Source organism: Castanea sativa, chromosome 12 (assembly GCF_040712315.1).
Source record: "Castanea sativa cultivar Marrone di Chiusa Pesio chromosome 12, ASM4071231v1".
NCBI lineage: Eukaryota > Viridiplantae > Streptophyta > Magnoliopsida > Fagales > Fagaceae > Castanea > Castanea sativa.
In genome coordinates, this window is record NC_134024.1 from 2026288 (window position 1) to 2049659 (window position 23372).

The window sequence follows — 23372 nt, forward strand, 5'->3', positions numbered from 1 at the left end:
AAAAGAAAAAAAAAAGGTAAATTGTTTGATCAATTAATGATCAAGTGGAAAAAATAATCCTCAATCCTCATTTTATGCACCACCAATTGTGCACACTATACACTAAGCACCCTTAGTGCAATGGTTACTCTACAAGTACAAAATTCTTGTAAGGAGCAAGCGTTAGAGTTCAAGTCTTTAGAATGAAGTTTCACACCCATATATATTTAGATTAAGCTAAAGTAAAAATTTTATCTTGTATCAAAAAAAAATTGTATACACTATATAGTCACACTTAAAAAAATCGAACATATTATATATTATAATTAATAGAGTATAAAATGAAACACTCGAGTTTATTAAAAAAAAAAAAAGTGAAATTTTGAGAGTTTGGCATGAGATTTTTGTTGAAGAAGGGACGTTTCAAAACAATTAAAATAAATTGGTCCCTCATGGAAATATGACTCTATGGCTTCTTAATATAGAAATAATAGATCATTGAAATGTAAATTCTAAATCATCTCTTAAAGCAAATCAAAAAACAAATTTATTAAACTTCATCTTGTTAATGATTTAATTTTCACTTGAACAAGTCTTATATGCTAAAATTTATATTTTTGTCGATGTCTTTTAATATCTTTACTTGAGAATAAATGTGATTATCATTAAGTAATAATTTGTTCAAAATTTTTAATTGAATAGATAAGAATGATATTTTAGAAAAGATATGAATAATATTTTAGAAAATTTCAATTATTTTTTTTAAAAAACAAAAAAAGTCAAAATTTTGGTCCATAAACTATATAATTTTCTAATTCTTTTATTAGATTATACGTTATTTCATTTTAGTTCTTAAATCTTTAGAAAATTTCAATTTTCTAATTCTTTTAACTTAATAGATATCATAGCAATCTCTGTATGTTCATTAGCAATATGATTTTTTTAAAATATCAATTGATGAATGGACTAATCATGTAACAAAACTTTTAGGAAAAATTACACTTTACAACCCTAAACTATACCTCATGTTATACTTACTATCTTAAACTATGGGAATTCACACTTACCCTCCTAAACTATTTCTAATGTAACACTTTGCACCCCACCGTTTAATTAGCTGTTAAGTTGGGACAAAAATTATGGTGGAACCACTAAATTCCCTAAATGCCCCTCAACAAAAACAACAATTTTGAACTCTCTCAAATCACTCTCAGGTTCAATCTCTCTCCCTCTTTTAATCTTTCTCCGCTCCCAATGGTGCTGCCCAGTCCACGTTGACGACAGCTGATCGCATTGCTGGTTGTGGGTCTTAAGTGGCGCCTCTGAAGAGATGAAAGCCATGCAATGGGTGTGCCCAAATTGAGCTCATTGAAATCAAGTCACGAAAGCCGTCATTGTTGGCCTCGCAATTTAGTGACTCAGTGGTGAGAGAAAGGGTATGAACACTAGTGGAGGGGTCTAAAAGCATGGGTGGGATTAAACTCGATGTGACTGTTCAGATCTGGCCATTGAAGAAGTGGATGACCAAAGCAGAGATTGTAGGGTATGGGTTTGTTGATGACTGAAATACGGAGCTGCTTATGGTTTCTGGGTTGTTCATCTTAATGGGTTTGTTGCTTGATTTCTCTATATGTTTATTTCTGGGTTGTAAATTTGCGGCTTTGATGTAATTTTTCTAGGTTTGTTGTTTGATATTAATTTATGGGTTTGATGTTCATTTCATTTTTTGGATTTCATGTAAATTTTTGGGTTTGATGTTTATTTCAATTTATGGGTTTAATTTTTTTTTTTTTTTTTTTGCTGGTGCCATAGGACCTTAAGGAAACGATGAAGATGGTGGGTCTTTGCATATTTTTTGCTGGACTCTAATTTTTAGATTCTATGCATCTCATCAAATGGTTCTGAATTATTTACAGGTTTTGATTGTTTCAAATATTTGTTTGGATTTTCTTATCTTCTTCAGTTGGTTTTTTTTTTTTTTTTTTAATCGGTGAAACAGAGTGGGAGACACTAGAGAGGCCAAAATAGGAAATTAACATTAATTTCCAAACAATATAATTAGTTGGCACTGTTATAAAACTATATTTTTTTACTAACATCTTGAGTCTAAAAAACTTGATTTTGGGCCTGAAAATCGAGTATTTAAGGGTCGATTTTTATGGTCTGATCCTGTCTGATGTGACATTTTTTCCACGTGGCGTTCACCTGAAAATCAAGTCTCTATGACTCGATTTATAAGTCACAGATAACCATACCCAAACCCCAGCTTTCAAACCCAAATCAAAAATCAAAAATCACCACTACATCTGTTCTCCGTCTCTCTCCTCACTACCTCTCCATCTGCTTCTTTCTCCCTCCACATTGATCTGCACAAGCCTAGCCGCCACAGACCCATCGTCGCCGACCCACGCTAACCCATCTCTGTCACTCCTCATTCTTTTTCTTTTTCTGTTCAGTGACTTTAATCTTCACCATTTCTGTCACTCTGTCTTCTCCCTTTCTTCTTCTTTTTTTTTTTTTTTTGGTGGGTCGACTTCGTAGTTCATGGGTGGCTTAGCTAATGGGTCTCACAATGGGTTTCGGTGGGTTTTTAATTAGAGTTTTCGATGGTTTCTGGCGGGTGTTGATAGTTTCCGGTAGATGTGCCTGGGTTTTTCGACGAGTTCGACCTCGTCCCATGTATCTGTCGCATAATCCTCGTCATCTATGAATCAAACCTCTGAAACTCACAGTGGGAGCCCTCAGGCTAGTACAGGCTCAACCCGGACTGGGTCATCAATCGCGTCACCTACGAGCAAACCCAGGACCACGCGCCGTCATACCTGATCTATTGAGACCAAGAGCACCGCCGTACCTGATCTATTCAATGATGGGTTTTGGGGTTTTTTTTTTAATCTAGATTTTAGGTGGTTGTTGGGAGTGGATTTAGTTGGATTTATGCTGAGTTGTTGGATTAATGCTCGGATTTGTGGGTTGTATTTGATAGTGGCTGGTCTGTGCTTGTAGATGGTGGTTGATCTGTGTTTGTGTTTTGTACTCCAACACTTGCGAAAATCTGTTTAGTATGTTTTGCTTATAAATTGAATCTTAGAGACTCGATTTCCAGGTAGACGTCACATGGAAAAAGTGTTAACTCAGGTCTTATCAGAACATAAAAATCGACCCTTAAAGACTCGATTTTTAGGCCCAAAATCGAGTCTCTTGGACTCGAAATGTTAATAAAAAATATAGTTTTGAAACAGTGCCTACTAATCATATTGTTTGGCAATTAATATTAATTTCGTATTTTGGCCCACTAGAGAGCTTCATGTTTGACTGAGAATGACAGGGGTATTTTGGTCTTTGACAGAGGGGTATTTTGGTCTTTGACTTGGTTTTTAATCAAACTTAATTGACAAATGGATAGTGGGGTGCAATGTGTTACATTGTCAATAGTTTAGGGATAAGTGTTCATTCCCATAGTTTAGGATAGTAAGTGTAAAATGGGATATAGTTTAAGGTGATAAAATATAATTTTTTCAAACTTTTAAAACCAAAGCATACTAGCGTAGTCAATATTGCATTTTTTAAAACCATGTGTTTGGGAAAAGACTTGATTTTTGTCTCACTTTTTCGCCCCTCAAATAATCTAACTTCTGTTCTCTTAGTTGTATAACTTTTTGTCACATATTTAAATATACAAATTATATCTTTTACTTATTAAAATGTGCCATATTCAAACGGACATTAAGAATTGAAGAAATAGAAAATAGAAGAGAAAATTAAAAATTGGTGTGTTTGATTGAGAGGGGAGATGGGGAAAATTGTGGGGCTTGACAGTTTTCTCTCTGAGTCCATTAAAATTCAATTCTCCCAAAAATGGAGAGAAAATAGAGAGGGAGGGGTTGATGGAATTACCCATCTACCCCCAATCCTCCCCCCACAACTCTATACGTTGATCTCTCTCTCCTTTTCTTTTTCTTTTTTTCCATTTTAGCTTACATTTTTTTTGTTTTTTTTTCCCTAATAAGATATTTTTAACAAAATTACCTACTAGGAACATGAGAATAACTTTATACAATTTATATTTTTCATTTTCTCATTTCACTTTTTTACCATACAAAAAAATATATTTCCCAGAAAAAATTAAAATATTTTTTTTTTATCTCTTTTCTATATTCTATTTTCTCACTTTTTTATCACTAATCAAACCGATCTTAAATAACTCGTATTTTGTTTTTGTGCCTGTAGCACATTTCCAAAATAATAATAATAACAATACAAGTGGAGAGCAACTCTCTTACTTTGAAGTTTTTCTTCTTTTTTTTTTTTTTTTTTTGGTGGGACTTCTTACTTGAAGTTGTAAATTACAAGCATGAGTTTTTACATGGCATTTTTAAGTTTCACATGGCTTGGTGGACTGACATAGGGAATTGAAATTCGTGTCGCCCCGGTAGTAATGTAAAAATATCAAAATGGTCAAAATACACGTGATTTGGTGGACTGCCATAGGGAATCTAAATTCATGTGCGCCACTTGCCCGTCCTCGTTGACTGGGAATCTAATACGCTATCCCATGCAGCACAATATTTGGTAGGCCGACAACATTTTGCTTCGAAACACCAAATCAACGGTCTATACTGCATTCAGACCAGGGCCAGCCCAAGCCATGGCATAAAGGCCCACCAAAAAACAAAATTTTTCTTTGAAAAAAAAAAAAAAAACCTCACTTCCCATTATAAGAACACAAATTTTTATAAAATTATATATATATATTTTAAGATTGTTCATTTTTTTTTATTTGAGAGGTTAATGACATTATAAATTCCTTCTAAAAAAAAGATATTACAAATTTTACTATTGACTTACAAATTACCATGTTATTAATCACAAAAAAGTGAAATAAACATTCATTAGTTAAATTTATAAAGTTCATCAATAAGAGTCTATATTACATTATATTTTGAACATTTTATATTACTTTTGATTAGCACATTTTTCTTTTTCATTTTTATTAATACTCTCAAAGTATGAGATCAATAGAATCTAAACCAATTAAAACTCTAAAATATTTCAAAAAGATGTTGCAAATGTGTTAAATCATCTATTATAGATTAATCTCTCCTAATAGTTTAATTAAGACTTTAATTTTTGTAAACTAATATCCTACAAAGCCACGTACCAAATAATATCTATCTATCTCTCTTAAAAACAAGATATAATAATAAAAATTAGATTATAACTTTACTTAACTATGCATCGTAATATATCCAAAATAAAGTTTCTTTTTTAATCGTAATATATTTCTATTAATATTTATAGTTCAACTATGATATTCAATTCTCTATATGAAACTAACATTAGTTTAGTTAATATTATTCATCAAACTATGTATTTAATATATCAAATTAACCTTATATTAATTAGTATTAAATAATTTTGTTTAATTAGTATTTACATATTAAATGCTCTACATAAATTTTTCACCTTAGGCCCCAAATTATGTCGGGCCGCTCATGATTGAGACAATATTAGAATTATGCATTTTATGGGTAAATTAAAAAAAATCTCTTCCCCTTTTCATTTTTTTATACTCCTACTTTTCGATCACTAATCAAGCCGATCCTAAATAATTGTTTTGTACTGAGACATTTTAATATTATTTAATTAAATTAGATAAATTTTACAAGGTAAATATAATTATATGAAAGTTAATATGGAAGATAAAAAATTAGTAAAATGTTTAATCCCACATTAAAAATGAGAGAGACTATTTTATTCTTTTTAATTATAGTGATTAAAAGGCTGATATGTATTGGAGCAAATATTAAGCTGGATATATTCTGAATATTTTCAATATCTATTGGTGAGTAAATGACCTTTTTTAACATGAAAAATGAAGAGTTATTCACCCACTTAAAAGATTAGCTATTAGAAAAATGTGAGACCCACGGATTTGACAATGCACAATTATGTTTTCTTTCTCTCTCAAGATTTTTTTTATCTCTCTCTCTTTTGCACATTGTTGTTCTTTATTCTTGTTCATTCTTTTTCTCTTTCTCTTGTACGCTGCTGTAAGAGCACAATTGCACCTGGACCCAAGAACAGTTATGGGCTCAGGCCCAATGAGCCTTAAACAATAAAATTTTTGTAGAGAGTGGGCTTGAAACCCAGGTTAGAAGTGAATGAGGATTAGATGACAAACTAAAGATTGCAAGTACTTGGAAACAAAAAAGGAGTAATGTAAATAGGCCTCCTCGGACGTAAGCCGAGAACTGTTCTTATATTATATCTCTCTCTTTGTCCTTTTTCCTTTTAGATTACAAAAAGTCCGTCCCTCTTTCTGTTCCAGATCCCTCCTTAAATACTCTTCTTTTTAGTACTTTATACACGTGTTGCCCCAATTCCTCCCTTAGCCTAGATATTTCTTTTCTTAGTGCCTTTGAACAGTAACTAGAAATTTCCCTTCCACTGTTCAAGTGTCACCTCCCCATTAATGCGGCCAGGGTGGTAGGTGCAGGGTCTTTAATGTGGAGGTAGCAGCCTTTATCTTTGACATTTCTTCAACACCGGTGCTTCTGGGGCATTCTGGGGTTCACCCCCTTTAACCATTGGTCTTGACCGTGCCATTCCCTAACCTGTACCATGAAGTCCCGGGTTCTTTGGTGTCAGTCCGAGGGGAAAAGCATCCTCGGCTCGGTCCTCGGATCCTCGGCGTATGGGCCGACCTAAAGTATCAACAAGCCCTAAACCCAAGAGTAGGTCGGCCTTCCTTAGCAAGGCCCAATGGCCCATATCCCTATTAAGATATTTTTACTCCCCACAATAGCCCCTCAAAACTCTAATTTTCAACGTCCGAGGAGAAAAATAGGGTTTTGATCCGACGAGAACCTGCTCTACACACTTTATAAGTGATGGCACGTGTGGAAATCGTTTCGCGTCCCAGAAGATGACACTTGGCGGTTTTATTTTCGAAAACGCGCGCATTTATTACTGTAAGTTACTCTTTGTCTCCCACGCTCAACGGTGAGATGGGCATCCAACGGTTCTCCTCACTCCACGAAATTTTAGGCGGGACAGACATAATTTTCGAGGCCGCCTTTTCGCACGTCGTGACGCTTCGGGAACCTGCGCCTTCATTTAAGTCATCAGGGATCAATCCCATCAAAACAACAACAATCATTCTTCACCAGCAGAAAACCGTGGAAACCCGTACCTTCAACTTTGTAAGTTCTTGCTCTCTCTAGTCTTGACCTTTTCTCCTCGGATACAGTCCTCGGCTACCAATACAAACACTCTCCCTTTTAAAGTTTAGTCTATCGTCTCTCTGTAATGGGAAAATTCAAGTGTGTAGTTGATACCGCCGCTGGGATGGAAGGCTTTAGAGCCAAATACTATATTCCCAGCGACGTAGGGTTAGAATACTGCCCGGCAACAGCCGTGGCCGGTTCTAGGAAAGAGGGAGAGGTTATCATTCCTATGATAGCCTTCATAGAGGGTGGGATGACCCTACCAATGAAACCCGTAATGAGGGAGTATCTTCGCAACCACCGGTTGTGCCCCGACCAATGCCTTCCAAATGTTTTTAGAGTTTTAGGTAGTGTAGATGCTCTAAACGAGCAGATGAGTTTAAACCTCACATGGCACGATGTCGTGTTCCTATATGAGTCCCACAAACTCTCTAAGGTAGGCTATTATATGAAATCTCGGTCTAGCACCGTTAGGCTAATCTCCTGTCTGCCCAAATCAAACAAAGGCATGAAGGACGACTACCTGATCGTGTCCGGGAACTGGCACGACGGCCTCCATCGCCCGGTTCGGTGGGGGGATCCAGGTGCGACACCATAGGATTAATCTCCCCTCAACCCAACTTCTCCTAACACACCCACAGACATGCTTATTTGTATTTACTTAAATTCGTTAAATATTTGTGTGAATCGGACCAGGTTTGTTTGTTTTGACGTCTTTTTTGCAGATAAGCAGCACGTGCGTCCTCGTCTGAGTCACTGTAACGTTGCCGATCTAAACCGAGTACTTCGCTCCAAGGTATTCGTTAGTGCAGACCTACAACTCCGGGCTGCTCACCTTATTCTAGGATACACCCCCCTTTTCCAAAGACTTTCAGGAGATAGAGGACGCCATTATTGCCGGCGACCGAAGACGAAAGAGGATAAACGTAGCTCGGCCCCATTTTTTGGACGACCGTGACCTCCCGGACGCTCCTGACACTATTTTGTACAACCGGCCGATAGCAGCAGTCCCCCTCGCCATACACTCACAAACAACTGTCGTTCCAGAAGAGGAGGTGTCTTCTTCACACACTCTTGACGACGAGATAGACCAATTCCATCTCGAAGACACCGAGAGACCTCGCGGAAACCAGTTCGTGGTACTTTCCGACGAGGAGGAAGAAGCCACCGAGGCCTCTGGAATCGCAGGGTTTGTAGTTACCCTTCCCGAAGACGAAGTAGAAGAAGACATGGGACGAATGGAAGGTCTCCTTACCAACAGGGCTGCCAAAGTTGCAGAGAAGAAGAAAACGGGGACGTCCCAAGCTCCCCCAGCTTTACCTCCTCCTCCTCCTCCTCCAGCTGAGCCCAAATTGCTAACCGAGGATCCCAAGAAGAAGAGGAAGGGTGATAACGATGGGACGACTAATAAAGAGCCCAAGAAACCACGCCAACAACTCCCACCGGCCCATCAGCAGAAGCTGGATAAGGGTAAGGGTAGATCCCGTTCAGTTGAACTTGGGGAAATCAGGGATGAGGCTGTAGTGCGCCGAGCACCGGCTACCTGGTCCCCCGATCTGAGGCTGGACGGCGTTCCTATCTCCTGCCAGTCCAGTATAAGGGCAGTTCAACAAGGCCACGCCCACCACCTGGCCGAGGTCCTAGAACGCCCTCTTCTGCTGCCCAAGGACATGGAGACCTTGGAAAAGATGGGCCAACCACAACTATTCCTCTCTCTGAAAAGAGACTTAGCGCTGGTAAGTGTTTCTCCTTTTAACAATATTTATAAGTAAATTAGTTTTTGTTATTCCTAACTCCATCCTGCTTTTTTACAGGCTATTCAGGAGGTCTTTGTAGCTGAAAAGCTTATTGAAGACGCTCGGAAAGTAGCCAGAGCTGAGCTCGAAACTAGGGTGGAGACTGAGAAGACCTTAGGTACAGCCCTTGCCGAGAACGAGAAACTGACCTCGGAGGTAGCAGAGCTGAGGAGAGAGAAGAATGGGGTCGAGTCAAACTTGAAGACCATGAAGACCCAGATAGAAGGACAGCGCAAGCTTCTTCGTGAAAGAGATGAAGAGCTCTCCCAAACTCAAAGGGAGTGCTTGGATCTTAAGAAGCAACTAGCGCTGATGAAAGAAGAAGCCAGTTCCTTCCAACTCTCTCTTCAGGCTGCCAAGCAGGCAAGTTTTGATGAAGGGGTAGCCACCACCGAGGAGCAGCTGACAGAGGAGTTCGCGGCTTTATGCCGCGAATACTGTCAAAAAGTATGGGGGGAAGCTTTGAACGTAGCAGGAGTTCCTCAATCTTCGGATTTGAGGAAGCCCGAGAACGTTTGGCTTCCCCTTGAAATACAGGAGATTGAAGAGGCTCCTGCTGCTACTCCTACCCCTGAGACAACTCTTCCTGCCCTACCTCCGATGATCCCACAGCAAATTCCTGATCCTACAGAACCTTCTGGTTCCAATAAAGAGAAGGAAGGAGGAGTGAATGCAGAGAAGGACTTAAGCCAGACAGTGGAACCCATCGTCCTTTCAACAACGACAGTGGATAAAGGAAAGAAGATTATGACTCCTTTTGAGCTGGAGTTGAGAAAGACTGAAGGCACTAGTACCTCTCAGCAAGATCCTCCTCCAACAGCTTAGGACTTAGCTTAGGGCTTCTCTTTTTCCATTTTTTTTTTTTGAATTATATGTAATGCATATTCAATTGATTAATGAAGAACGATTTCATTTACTTTTCACTTGGATTGTCTCTATTTCTACTTTACCCTTTTTTTGTACTTATTATAAAAGTTTCCCATTAAGTCATATCAAAAGTTTCTCAGAGTATAAAAACCTACTCCAAGGATTGCACAATCATAATTTCCACATAATCATGCTTATATTACTAAAGACTTAATACAAGGTGACATAGTTAATACGTTTGAACAATGCCTTGATTAAAAAAGGAAAGAGGACTTCATATAACAATTAAGCCCTTATAATTCATAACACTGTTTCTAATAGGATGTAATATCCGAGGACCATTCCTTACACAAATTTACTCAATACTTAGAGATATAAAACTTAAGATCCGAATTAATAAACAGTAAGGTATTAACATCCAGACACAATCAGAAGTTAAGTTTAATCAAAGTCATAGTCCGAAGATAAATCTTAAGCAATCTTTCGTTTAATTCTTCAAAATTGTACCTGTAAATGATAAGACATCAATTTCCACAAGGTTTGTGGTCCGAGGACCACACTTAACCAAGCTTCTGTTTGATTCTCAAAAATTGTAACTTCAAATGTTAATTTTCCCAAAGTAGGAGGTCCGAAGACCCGGCGTAACTAAGGTTCTGTTTAACAAATGATAAGACATCAATTTCCACAAGGTTTGTGGTCCGAAGACTACACTTAACCAAGTTTCTGTTTGATTCTCAAAAATTGTAACTTCAAATGTTAATTTTCCCAAAGTAGGAGGTCCGAAGAACCGGCATAACTAAGGTTCTGTTTAACAAATGATAAGACATCAATTTCCACAAGGTTTGTGGTCCGAAGACTACACTTAACCAAGTTTCTGTTTGATTCTCAAAAATTGTAACTTCAAATGTTAATTTTCCCAAAGTAGGAGGTCCGAAGACCCGGCATAACTAAGGTTCTGTTTAACAAATGATAAGACATCAATTTCCACAAGGTTTGTGGTCCGAAGACTACACTTAACCAAGTTTCTGTTTGATTCTCAAAAATTGTAACTTCAAATGTTAATTTTCCCAAAGTAGGAGGTCCGAAGACCCGGCATAACTAAGGTTCTGTTTAACAAATGATAAGACATCAATTTCCACAAGGTTTGTGGTCCGAAGACTACACTTAACCAAGTTTCTGTTTGATTCTCAAAAATTGTAACTTCAAATGTTAATTTTCCCAAAGTAGGAGGTCCGAAGACCCGGCATAACTAAGGTTCTGTTTAACAAATGATAAGACATCAATTTCCACAAGGTTTGTGGTCCGAAGACTACACTTAACCAAGTTTCTGTTTGATTCTCAAAAATTGTAACTTCAAACGTGAGAGCTAGCCATAACTTTGAAATATTAATTGACAAAAACTCATTTGATTAATAATAATACCTTTTAAGATTATTTACATTCCATGGACGTGGTACAACTCGTTCATCTAGGTCAGCTAGCCTATACGACCCTATGCCTGCTATTGAAACAATGCGATAGGGGCCTTCCCAGTTAGGTCCTAGCTTACCCCATGCTGGGTTCTTAGAAGTGCCTACAACTTTCCTTAATACAAGATCACCAGGTGCAAGTGGCCTTAGCTTCACGTGGGCATCATACCCTCGTTTTAGCTTCTGCTGATAATAAGCCAATTGGACCATAGCTGCCTCACGCCGTTCCCCAAGCAAATCAAGATCTTTCTCTAGAAGTCCCTGGTTCTTCTCGGGACTAAAAGAACTTGTCTTTAGAGTAGGAAAACCAGATTCTAGTGGTATCACCGCCTCGGCTCCATAAGTCATAGAGAATGGTGTTTCTCCAGTGGACCTGCGCGGTGTGGTCCGATATGTCCACAGAACATGAGGGAGTTCTTCTACCCATCTGCCTTTCGCATCATCCAACCTCTTCTTGAGCCCATTGACTATGACCTTGTTAACGGCCTCGGCCTGTCCATTTCCCTGAGGATAAACAGGGGTGGAGTATCTGTTTATGATACCCATGTCACCACAATACTTCCTAAAAGCTTTACTATCGAACTGGACACCATTGTCAGAGATGAGCGTGTGTGGTACGCCAAATCTGGTAACGATGTTTTTCCATATAAATTTTTTGGAATCAACATCCCGGATATTGGCTAACGGCTCGGCTTCAACCCATTTAGTGAAATAGTCAGTTCCCACGAGCAGCCATCTTTTATTGCCAGCAGCTCTCGGAAATGGCCCTACAATGTCCAGGCCCCATTGTGCGAAAGGCCAAGGGCTGGAGAGAGGGTTTAGAACCCCTCCAGGTTGGTGGATATTAGGGGCAAACCTCTGACACTGATCACATTTTCTGGCATAGTCCTGAGCCTCCCTCTGCATATTGGGCCACCAATAACCCTGAGTCAGGGCTCTATGGGCTAAGGACCTTCCTCCAGTGTGACTTCCACAAATTCCCTCATGCAATTCCTCCAGTAATGATTCTGTTGATTCAGGGTGTACACATAACAAATACGGTCCCGAAAAGGACCGTTTGTATAGCTTCTGGTCCTCGGACAACCAGAAACGCGGCGCCTTTCGACGTACCTTTTCTGCTTCAACCTTGTCTTCGGGAAGGATGTCATTTTTGAGAAAAGATATGATCGAATCCATCCAACTAGGACCAGACCTTATTAGATGGATGCGAGGTGCGTTAGCAGCTGCAAGAGAAGGCTCTACCAGATCCTCAACAAGAATAACCCTTGGTAGCCCTTGAGCCGAGGATGTTGCCAACGTAGCCAAAGAATCTGCATGAGTATTTCCACTCCTAGAGACATGAGCTAAGACAAAGGAGTCGAATTGAGCCTGCTGACGTTTGACCTGGGCCAAATATCCCTGCATTCTGGAATCTCTAGCTTCCATGGTACCCATGACTTGGCCGACCACTAATTGAGAGTCCGAGAACACATGGATTTCCTTGCCACCCATCTTATGTACCATTTGCATGCCTACCAAGACTGCTTCATACTCGGCCTCATTATTAGTAGCCGAGAAAGCCAATCTCAAAGATTTTTCAAAGACAATTCCTTCAGGGGACATTAGAACAAGTCCAACGCCAGACCCTTTATGATTAGCAGCCCCATCCACATAAACTGTCCAAGCCGAGGGCGATACGGCTGTGATTACACCAACTGATTTTTCACCCATGTGTGCTCCCTTTGAAGTTTCTTCTAACAATGGTTCAGCAAACTCCGCCACTAAATCAGCGAGGACCTGACCTTTCACCGAGGTGCGTGGCTTGTACTTAACATCAAAGGCTCCCAAAATGGTTCCCCATTTTGCCACTCTGCCAGAATAATCAGCACTACGCAACACGGCCTTAAGCGGCAACTGGGTCAAAACAACCACAGTATGAGATTGGAAATAATGAGGAAGTTTGCGCGTGGCGTGGACCACAGCCAGAAGTGCTTTTTCCAAGGGCAGATAGCGCACCTCGGCTTCATTCAAGGACTTACTAACATAGTAGATCGGCCTCTGCACTCCATTTTCATTCCTTATAAGGACTAGACTCACCGCATGAATAGCCACGGCCAGATAAGCGAATAAAACCTCGTCCACCTCAGGGCGAGATAAAATGGGTGGGCGAGACAGATATTGCTTAAGCTGTTGGAAAGCTGACTCACAATCCTCGGTCCATTGAAACCCTTTCCACTTGTTCAACAACTGAAAGAAAGGACGGCACCGGTCAGCTGACCGAGAAATAAATCTGTTCAACGCAGCAATCATTCCGGTCAATTTCTGAATCTCCTTTGGGTTCCGAGGCGGCTGCAAATTCTGAATAGCCTTAACCTGCACTGGGTTCACCTCTATGCCCCTATGAGTGATCATATATCCTAAGAACTTTCCAGATCCCACGCCAAAAGAACACTTGGAGGCGTTAAGGCGCAACTTATACTTCCTTAATATCTGGAAGGTGTCGGCCAGATCTGTCATGTGAGATGGCACTGCCTTACTCTTCACCACCATATCATCCACATATACTTCTATGGTTTTCCCCAGTTGCTGTTCAAACATTCGGGTCATCATTCTTTGGTAAGTAGCCCCAGCATTTTTTAACCCAAATGGCATGACCTTATAATGATAGTTACCGGTTGGAGTAATGAAAGCGGTCTTCTCCTGATTCTCTAACGCCAAGGGAATTTGGTGGTAACCCTGGAAGGCGTCCAAGAAACTCATCCGAGGATGTCCAACAGTAGCATCTACCAGTTGATCAATCCGTGGCATTGGAAACGAATCTTTAGGACAGGCCTTATTCAGATCGGTGAAATCTACACACACTCTCCACCTGCCGTTCTTCTTCTTAACAACAACAGTATGAGCCAACCACTCAGGGTAGAAAATTTCTTTGATAGCCCCCGCCATTTTCAGTTTAAGAACCTCTTCCTTCACGGCTTCAGAATGTTCTCGGGAAGATCGCCGAGGTGGCTGCCTCCTCGGAACAATGGCAGGATTGACGTTTAAACGATGACAAATAAAGCTCGGATCTACACCTGGAGCCTCGTAGGGGTCCCACGCAAAAACATCTAAATTATCCTTCAGAAACTTCAACAAGTCCATCTTTTCTTGGTGTGGCAAAAGTGCACCAACTTGAAAAAACCTCTCTGGGTCATCTGTTATTACAAACTTCTCTAAATCCTCACAGGTAGCCTCATCTCCTGTCAACGCTCCAGGTGCCTCCGGAGCTGTTAATTACTATGACTCCTGGATGGGCAAGGTTGATGACTCAACTTCTGACTGACGAAGTACTGCAGCCGAGATGCATTGTCTGGCCACTACCTGGCTGCCGAGGATTTCCTCAACATGTTCCCCCGAGGGGAATTTAACCTTAACGTGCAAGGTAGAGGAGACGGCTCCCAGAGCGTGCAGCCATGGCCTGGCGAGGATGGCTGTATATGGAGAGTACGCGTCAACCACAATGAAATCTACTTCGACCGTTTCTGTGCCGGATTGAACGGGTAAACGGATCTGTCCTTTTGGCACAACGGCTCTCCCTTCAAAGCTAATAAGAGGTGAGTCATAAGGAGTTAAATCTTCCAACTCCAACCTTAACCCCTTAAATAGATCAGGGTACATGATATCTGCACCGCTGCCCTGATCTATCATCACCCTCTTCACGTCATAATTCCCTATTCTGAGGGTAACGACAAGAGCATCGTCATGGGGCTGGATAGTCCCTACCTTATCCTCCTCGGAGAAACCCAAGACAGGTAAGGTGCTCTTTAACCTCTTCGGCCTACCACCCACATCCTCGGCCTGCGGATGGGAAACCGCCATGACCCTAGTGGGACCTGAGCCGGTCCTACCAGGTGCGGCGAAGATAACATTAATTGTTCCCAATGCTGGCCGAGATGAACTGTTCCTTTGGTTGTTTGAACCAACTTGACTGACCTGCCCAGTGGGCTGACACAAATGCTGCTTCAACTTTCCCTCACCGGCAAGCTGCTCTAGATGGTTCCACAGGGTCCGACAGTTCTCAGTAGTGTGGCCCACATCCTGATGGTACTGACAGAATAGGTTTTGATTTCTTCTCGCAGGGTCCCCTGCCATCTTGCCGGGCCATCTAAAGAAGGGCTCTTTACGAACTTTTTCTAATAACTGATGTACTGGTTCTCGGAACACAGTATTTACAGCCTGGGGTGCTGCCGAGCCGGATTGTCCGAAATAATCCCTCCTCGGCTTGTTGTTGTGATATCTGTCCGACCTGAAATCCCTTCTCTCCTGCGGGATAACCTTCTCCTTTCCCTTTCCCTGTTGCTGGTCTTCCTCTACCCTTTTATATTCATCAATACGATCCATAAGACGACGTACGCTGCGGACGGGCTTTTTCGTCAAAGACTTCCTTAGGTCGTGATCAGTAGGGAGGCCTACCTTAAAGGTATTTAGCGCCACCTCATCAAAGTCGCCGTCTATTTCATTAAACATCTCCCAATATCTGTCGGAGTATGCTTTCAGTGTCTCCCCTTCCTTCATGACCATGGATAGCAACGAGTCCAGTGGCCGAGGGACTCTGCTACAAGTAATGAACCGAGAAGCAAATGCCCTAGTTAGCTCCCCAAACGAGCCCACAGACCCCGATTTGAGACCGTTAAACCATCTCATAGCCACAGGTCCCAAACTGGAGGGGAAGACTTTACACATCAGAGTCTCGTTGTGAGAGTGCACTGCCATCCTTTGGTTGAAATGACTCACGTGCTCCACCGGATCAGTCCGGCCATTATAGATGGTAAACGTGGGCTGGGTGAACCTCCTGGGAAGCCTCCCCCTCTCAATCCTCCGTGAAAACGGAGATTTAGAGAGTTGGTGCAACGCCCTACTCATGGTATCGTTGCCTAAGCCCCTAGAACGAAGCTTCTTACGTCTGCGAGTTGATTGGTCGTCCTCTTCGCCGGAGGATGTGGCGCTAGTGGGGGAATATGACCTTGAACTGCAGCCAACTCCCCTATCCTTCTCTGAGGAAGAACTAGATGAGGACGGGGAAACCTTACGTTTAGCACGGCGTAACTTCCTCTTCAAACGATTAATTTCCTTCTGCATGGATTTAGAGCCCTCATCGTGGGTAGCGCTACCCCCTCCTTGAGTATGGCTAGCCCCTGGGTATTCTGTATGGACGCTTCCCTCACGATCCCTAAGATGTTCAAGACGTTCGAAATGATCTTCCGGTTGTGATCCTTGTGACTCTGCATGGTGAGAGCCTAAGCTTGCCATAATATCCCTACTACTTCTAGACTAGGTTTCCCACAGACGGCGCCAATTGTAAGAGTACAATTGCACCTGGACCCAAGAACAGTTATGGGCTCAGGCCCAATGAGCCTTAAACAATAAAATTTTTGTAGAGAGTGGGCTTGAAACCCAGGTTAGAAGTGTATGAGGATTAGATGACAAACTAAAGATTGCAAGTACTTGGAAACAAAAAAGGAGTAATGTAAATAGGCCTCCTCGGACGTAAGCCGAGAACTGTTCTTATATTATATCTCTCTCTTTGTCCTTTTTCCTTTTAGATTACAAAAAGTCCGTCCCTCTTTCTGTTCCAGATCCCTCCTTAAATACTCTTCTTTTTAGTACTTTATACACGTGTTGCCCCAATTCCTCCCTTAGCCTAGATATTTCTTTTCTTAGTGCCTTTGAACAATAACTAGAAATTTCCCTTCCACTGTTCAAGTGTCACCTCCCCATTAATGCGGCCAGGGTGGTAGGTGCAGGGTCTTTAATGTGGAGGTAGCAGCCTTTATCTTTGACATTTCTTCAACACCGGTGCTTCTGGGGCATTCTGGGGTTCACCCCCTTTAACCATTGGTCTTGACCGTGCCATTCCCTAACCTGTACCATGAAGTCCCGGGTTCTTTGGTGTCAGTCCGAGGGGAAAAGCATCCTCGGCTCGGTCCTCGGATCCTCGGCGTATGGGCCGACCTAAAGTATCAACAAGCCCTAAACCCAAGAGTAGGTCGGCCTTCCTTAGCAAGGCCCAATGGCCCATATCCCTATTAAGATATTTTTACTCCCCACAGCTGCCACTCTCTCTTCTTCTCTCTTTATTTATTTATTTATGTTTCCTCTTTCTCTCTTGTACGTTGTCTTCTTCAATTTTTTTTCTCTCTCTCTTTTGCTTGCTGTCTTCAGCTGTCTCTCTCTTTAGTTTTTAGATTTGGGGTGTTGGGTATTTTATGGGTCTTGTAAATTGGAATTTTGTGAACTATTTTAAATTTCTTTGGCAAATTTGTGTGTTAGTATGTTTAGCTCGAAAGGAAAAAGATGTTGGAAGAGAAGAGGTTCTCAATTTTGGCTGATTTGGGTGAAATTTTATAGATTTTTGGTTTATCGGGTCTTTTAACCTAGAGAGAGAGAGAGAGAGAGAGAGAGAGAGAGAGAGAGAGAGAGAGATGGCTAACTACAAAATGTGGGAGTGTCTCTCTAGTTAAATATAAATATTGTTTTTGTCAGAAAAATTACCAATTTTGTTTAAAAATATGTACACATATTAAATATATAATTAATTTTTTTTCAAATTTTAAAATATATTATTTAAAATACAATGACAAACATATTTTTACATTATGAATATTTTAAATACGTGTTTTTATAATATTTTTTAAATCATAATTTTTATATTATTTTTAAAAATAATATTTAAAAACTACTACCAAAATAAGCATGAGTTTTTCCCCGGCATTTTCGGTTTCACATGGCTCAGGAATTGAAATTCGTGTTGACAGGTAATGTGAAAATATAAAAATACTCAAAATACCACGTGATTTGGCGGACTGCCATAGGGAATCTAAACTCGTTGACTGGGAATCTAATACGCTTTCCCATGCAGCACAACCATATTTGGTGGGCGGACAACATTTTGCTTCGAAACACCAAATTAACCTGTATAAACTATAGAGACAAAAATAACATTTTTCAAAATTTTATTTTATTTTTTTAAGCTCATCTCAAAATTTGCCACGCCTAAGGAAAAAAAAATTACTCTGCCTCAAATGGTTTTAGTCTTTTATATATTTTAAGGTTGAGGTTTTGGGTCCAGTGTTCAGTTGCATTGGGTCTGTTGAAATTATAATACATGTCCACTTTTGAACACATGTCACCATCTTAACGGATCCAGTGCACTACATGAACTGGACCACTGGACCTAAGCCTCGCCCTTATTTTAATACCTCTCAAAAATATAGTCTTCTTTTAAAAGTTAAGAACTAAATTTCCTAATTTACTCTTTTACATTTTTTATATATAAATGTCAATGCCAATTTTTCATGGATTTTGCTAATGTGTGCCTTAAAGGCACACATTAATTAATCATTTTTGAAAAAAAATTCTCGAGAATTAAAAAAGTATTAACAGAGTTTTCAATTCTTGAGAAAATGTTTCCGAAAATGAATGTCTTAATGTGTGCCCTTAGGGACACACATTAGCCGGACCCTTTTTTCATTAGGGTTTAAATTAAAAGTACGATTAACGAATACCCTTAAGACATTTATTAAGAACTATATTAAAAAATTTTAATACCATTTTTATGAGAAATGAAAAAATTTATTAAAATATTAATTTTTTTTTTTTTCATTTTCTCATAGAAACTTGAGAAATGTCATATTCATAACATTTCCATAACAAATCCATAAGTGATAGGTTGTTATTCGTTATTACAGATGGGCAAAAAATAATTTAAGTTATAAATTCAAATTAGAATCAATAAAAACTTACTACCTATGAGAGTCCGTTAACTTTTTCCTTAAGTTTATGATAATAATTTTGAAAATGGTATCCTTTTACTTAAAAGACAACACATTAAATTATGTTCTCTTAAAAAGTCGAACTATCTAAACTTGACAAACAATTTGGAACAAAGAGAGTAATAATATATACATAGTATTTTTTCATACGAATTTCCAAAATTTTTGCAATGACTTAGGGCTTGTTTAGTAGAGTGGTTTAAACTCACATTTTCATTTTTTAAACAACCTTATACATTTTTTCATCCACACGTATTTTAAAAAACTACAAACAACATTACTCAAACTTCTCTATCAAACGGGCCCTTAATCATTGTAAGAGTGGACATAAAAGAAGGCAAAAATGCAAAACTAACCCTCAAACTTTCAGCTTTTTTTCATTTCAGTCCTCTAACTTTCAGTTTTGTCATTTCAGTCCTCTAACTTTAAATTGTTGTCAATTCGGTACTCCGTTAAACCTCAGTTATGTCTTACCGTTAATTGAGCCAAAACGGTGTCGTTTTGGTTTTTTTTTTTTCTAAATTTTGGAATTAAAAAAAAAACTAATATTAAAAAAAAAAAAAACATTTAGGCTTAAACGCTTAAACCAGGCGAGAGCCCTACAAACTCACCAAAGCTCTCACCAGGCTCCCTATCTCTCACCCTAAACCCAAGCTTTCTCTCTAATCTCTGAAACTCTCTCAAGTCAAGCCTCCATCGGACCTTCATGGCTTGAGCTCGTCATCATAGATTAGCGTCGCCACCACAGGCGGCGAATTGCTCCTCATTAAGAACCCTCATCAAGCTCTCCTTCTTTGAAGCTTTCTCAAAGTTCTCATTTCCAGCTTCGATTTAAACCCATGTGGAGCTTCCTTACGGAGAGGTTCTTTTCTTAGTCTATGCTCAAAAGCCTCAGAGACTCAATCAAAGCTTTGAAGTCCTGTGAGAAGCTAATGCCTATGGTAGAAACCCTAGGGATCACTCAGTGTTGCATTGATTCGATCTCTTCCAGCTTCCTCCACTAATCCAACGCTGTCCGGTTGGCTGGTGAGCGACGCGATCGACGGAGGAGGTTGGAGTTCGTATTCGAAGCAGCAGATCTTGTGGAATGGGATCAATGGCAGAAGCAGCGGTGTTGGTGGTGGTGGAAGAAGAAAAAATGTTGTATCTAGGGCTAACAATGCAGAGTTGTGGTTTGAGGATTTGGTGCTTCTGAGTTTACCTTTTCAAGCGTTTGATCTTCACGATGAGAGATATAGATCTGAGTAACAGAAGGGGCAGATCCAGATCTTGGTGGCAAAGACGACGCAAGCATAAGGGTTGAGAAGAGGCATAGGTTTTGCAACGAAACGAAGCGTAAGGGAGCGTGGGGATGTCAAGGTGAGGCCAGATTGGAGAAATGGAGGCAGTGAGTGGGATTACGCACTTGCTCGCTTCAACCTTCATTCGTGGCCACACGTTCCAACTCATCCGAACTCCGTCGATTCCCTCTGGATTTGCGTTCACCATTTCCGACATGTTTTTTTTTTTTTTTTATAGTTTTCTTTTAACTATGAAAATTATTATAAAAAAAAAAAAAAAAAAGTCAAAACGGTGTAGTTTTGATCACTTAACAGAAAAAGATAATTGAGTTCTAATGGAAGATTACATTGACAAAAATTGAAACTTAGAGGATTGAAATGACAAAGTTGAAAGTTAAAAGGTTGAACTGACAAAAGTTGAAAGTTAGAGATTGTTATTCATTGTTACAGATGGGCATAAAAATAATTTAAGTTATAAATTCAAATTAGAACCAATAAAAACTTACTACCTATAAGAGTCCGTTAACTTTTTCCTTAAGTTTATGATAATAATTTTGAAAATGGTATCCTTTTACTTAAAAGACAACACGTTAAATTATGTTCTCTTAATAAGTCGGACTATCTAAACTTGACAAACAATTTGGGACAAAGAGAGTAATAATATATACATAGTATTTTTTCATACAAATTTTCAAAATTTTTGCAATGACCTAATCATTGTAAGTGTGGACATAAAAGAATATTACATGAATTTCTCTATGAGTCATGAAGTATATTATATGAATTTCTTTATGCATTAAAAAGAAGGGAAATGTTAACAAATGCCCTAATTGATAACAAACCATTTTAAGAAAATTTTTATGGGAAAAGAAATAAAAACAGTTAGGGAAAAGAAAAAATCAGTTAGTATTTTGACAAATTTTTCTATTTCCCATAAAAGTGGTGGCAAAATTTTCCTAAAATAGATTGTTAACTATTGTCCTAAGGGCACCCGTCAACACGACCATAAAAAGAAATAGGGGGAAAAAAAAAAAACTTAGGCGGCAAATGTGAGAGACATGGCGCAAATTTACACGTTTAGTTTTTTTTTTTTTTTTTCTCTAATAAGATTTTTTTAATTATTTACTAGAAACATGAAAGTAAATTTATTCAATTTATATATATTTTTTATTCTCTTATTTCTCTTTTCAACAAAGTAAAGAAGTTTTTCATCTTATCAAAAATAAAAAATAAAATAAAAAGTTTTTCATCACTCCACTTTTTCATTTCTCCAACCAAAAATAAAAAATATACTTATTTCTCTTTTCAAAAAAGTAAAGAAGTTTTTCATCTTATCAAAAATAGAAAATAAAAAAAAGTGTGTTTGATTGAGAGGGAGGAGGGGAAAAACTAGTGGGGCTTAACAGTTTTCTCTTTGAGTTCATTAAAATTCAATTCTCCCAAAATAGAGAGAAAATAGAGAGGAATAAAAGAGGGGTTGATGAAATTACCCAATCCCCCCCCCCCCCACCCCAACTCTATATGTTGATGTCTCTCTTTTTCTTTTTTTCTTTTTATCTTCTATTTTTTCTTTTTTTTTTCCCTAATAAGATATTCTAAAAAATTATCTACTAGGAACTGGGGGAATAAATTTATACAAGTTATATTTTTGATCTTCTCATTTTTTTTTTATCAAACAAAAAAATTGTTTTCCATCGCTTTACTTTTACATTTCTCCAACTAAACAGCACAAAAAAAATTAAAATTTTTTCTATCCTTCTATTTTTCTATAGATTTTGTTAATGTGTGCCCTTAGGGTACACAATAATTAATTATTTTTGAAAATATTTTCTCGGGAATTGAAAAATATATTGACAATTTTTTCAATTCTCAAAAAAATATTTTTAAAAATAAATGACTTAATATGTGTCCTTAGAGCACACATTAACTGAACCTATCAAAAAAATAATAATACAAGTGGAGCGCCACTCACTTACTTGAAGTTGTAAATTACTAGTATGAGTTTTTAGTTTTACATGGCATTTTTTAGTTTCACATGGCTTGGTGGACTGACATAGGGAATTGAAATTCGTGTTGACAGCTAATGTGAAAATATCAAAATACTCAAAATACCTGTGATTCGGTTGACTGCCACAGGGAATCTAAACTCATTGACTGGGAATCTAATACTCTTTACCATGCAGCACAACAATATTTGGTGGGCCGACAACATTTTGTTTCGAAACACCAATTTAGCGACAAAATTTTTAATTTATTCTACCTAAAAAAGTTTTTTTATTTTTTTATGCTCCTCTTGGAATTTGCTACGCCAAAAAAAAAAACTGTCTCCAGTGGTTAGTCTTTTATTTATTTTAATGTCTAAAAAAATATAGTCTTTTTTGAAAAAGTTAATAACTAAATTTCTTAATTTATTTTTTAACTTTTTAAAAAAAAATATCAATACTATTTTTTCATTAGGATTTAAATTAAAAGTCTGATTAATGAATGTTCTTAAGGTATTTATTAATGAACTATATTAAAAAAATTTAATACTATTTTTATAAAAAAAAAATTATCAAAATATTTATTGTTTATTTTCTCTTTTCTCATAAAAACTTAAGAAATGTTATGTTCATAACATTTTCATAATAAATCTTTATTTTTTTGAAGTCCATAATAAATCTTTAAATGTTAAGTTGCTATTCGTTGTTATAGATAGAAAAAAAAAGAGTCATGAATTCAAATTAGAATGAATAAAAACTTAAATCTTATAATTTATTGTGAAAATATTAAAAACACAACACTTCTCTAATTATTTTCTTAAAATAATTCATTAACTAATAATGCCTTTAGAGAATACGTTAGCTTTTTCCTTAAATTAATGATAATAGTTTTGAAAATAGCATCCTTTTACATAAAAGAAGACACATTAAATTATGTTGTCTTAAAATTTGGACTTTTTGATCATGACCAACAAATTGGG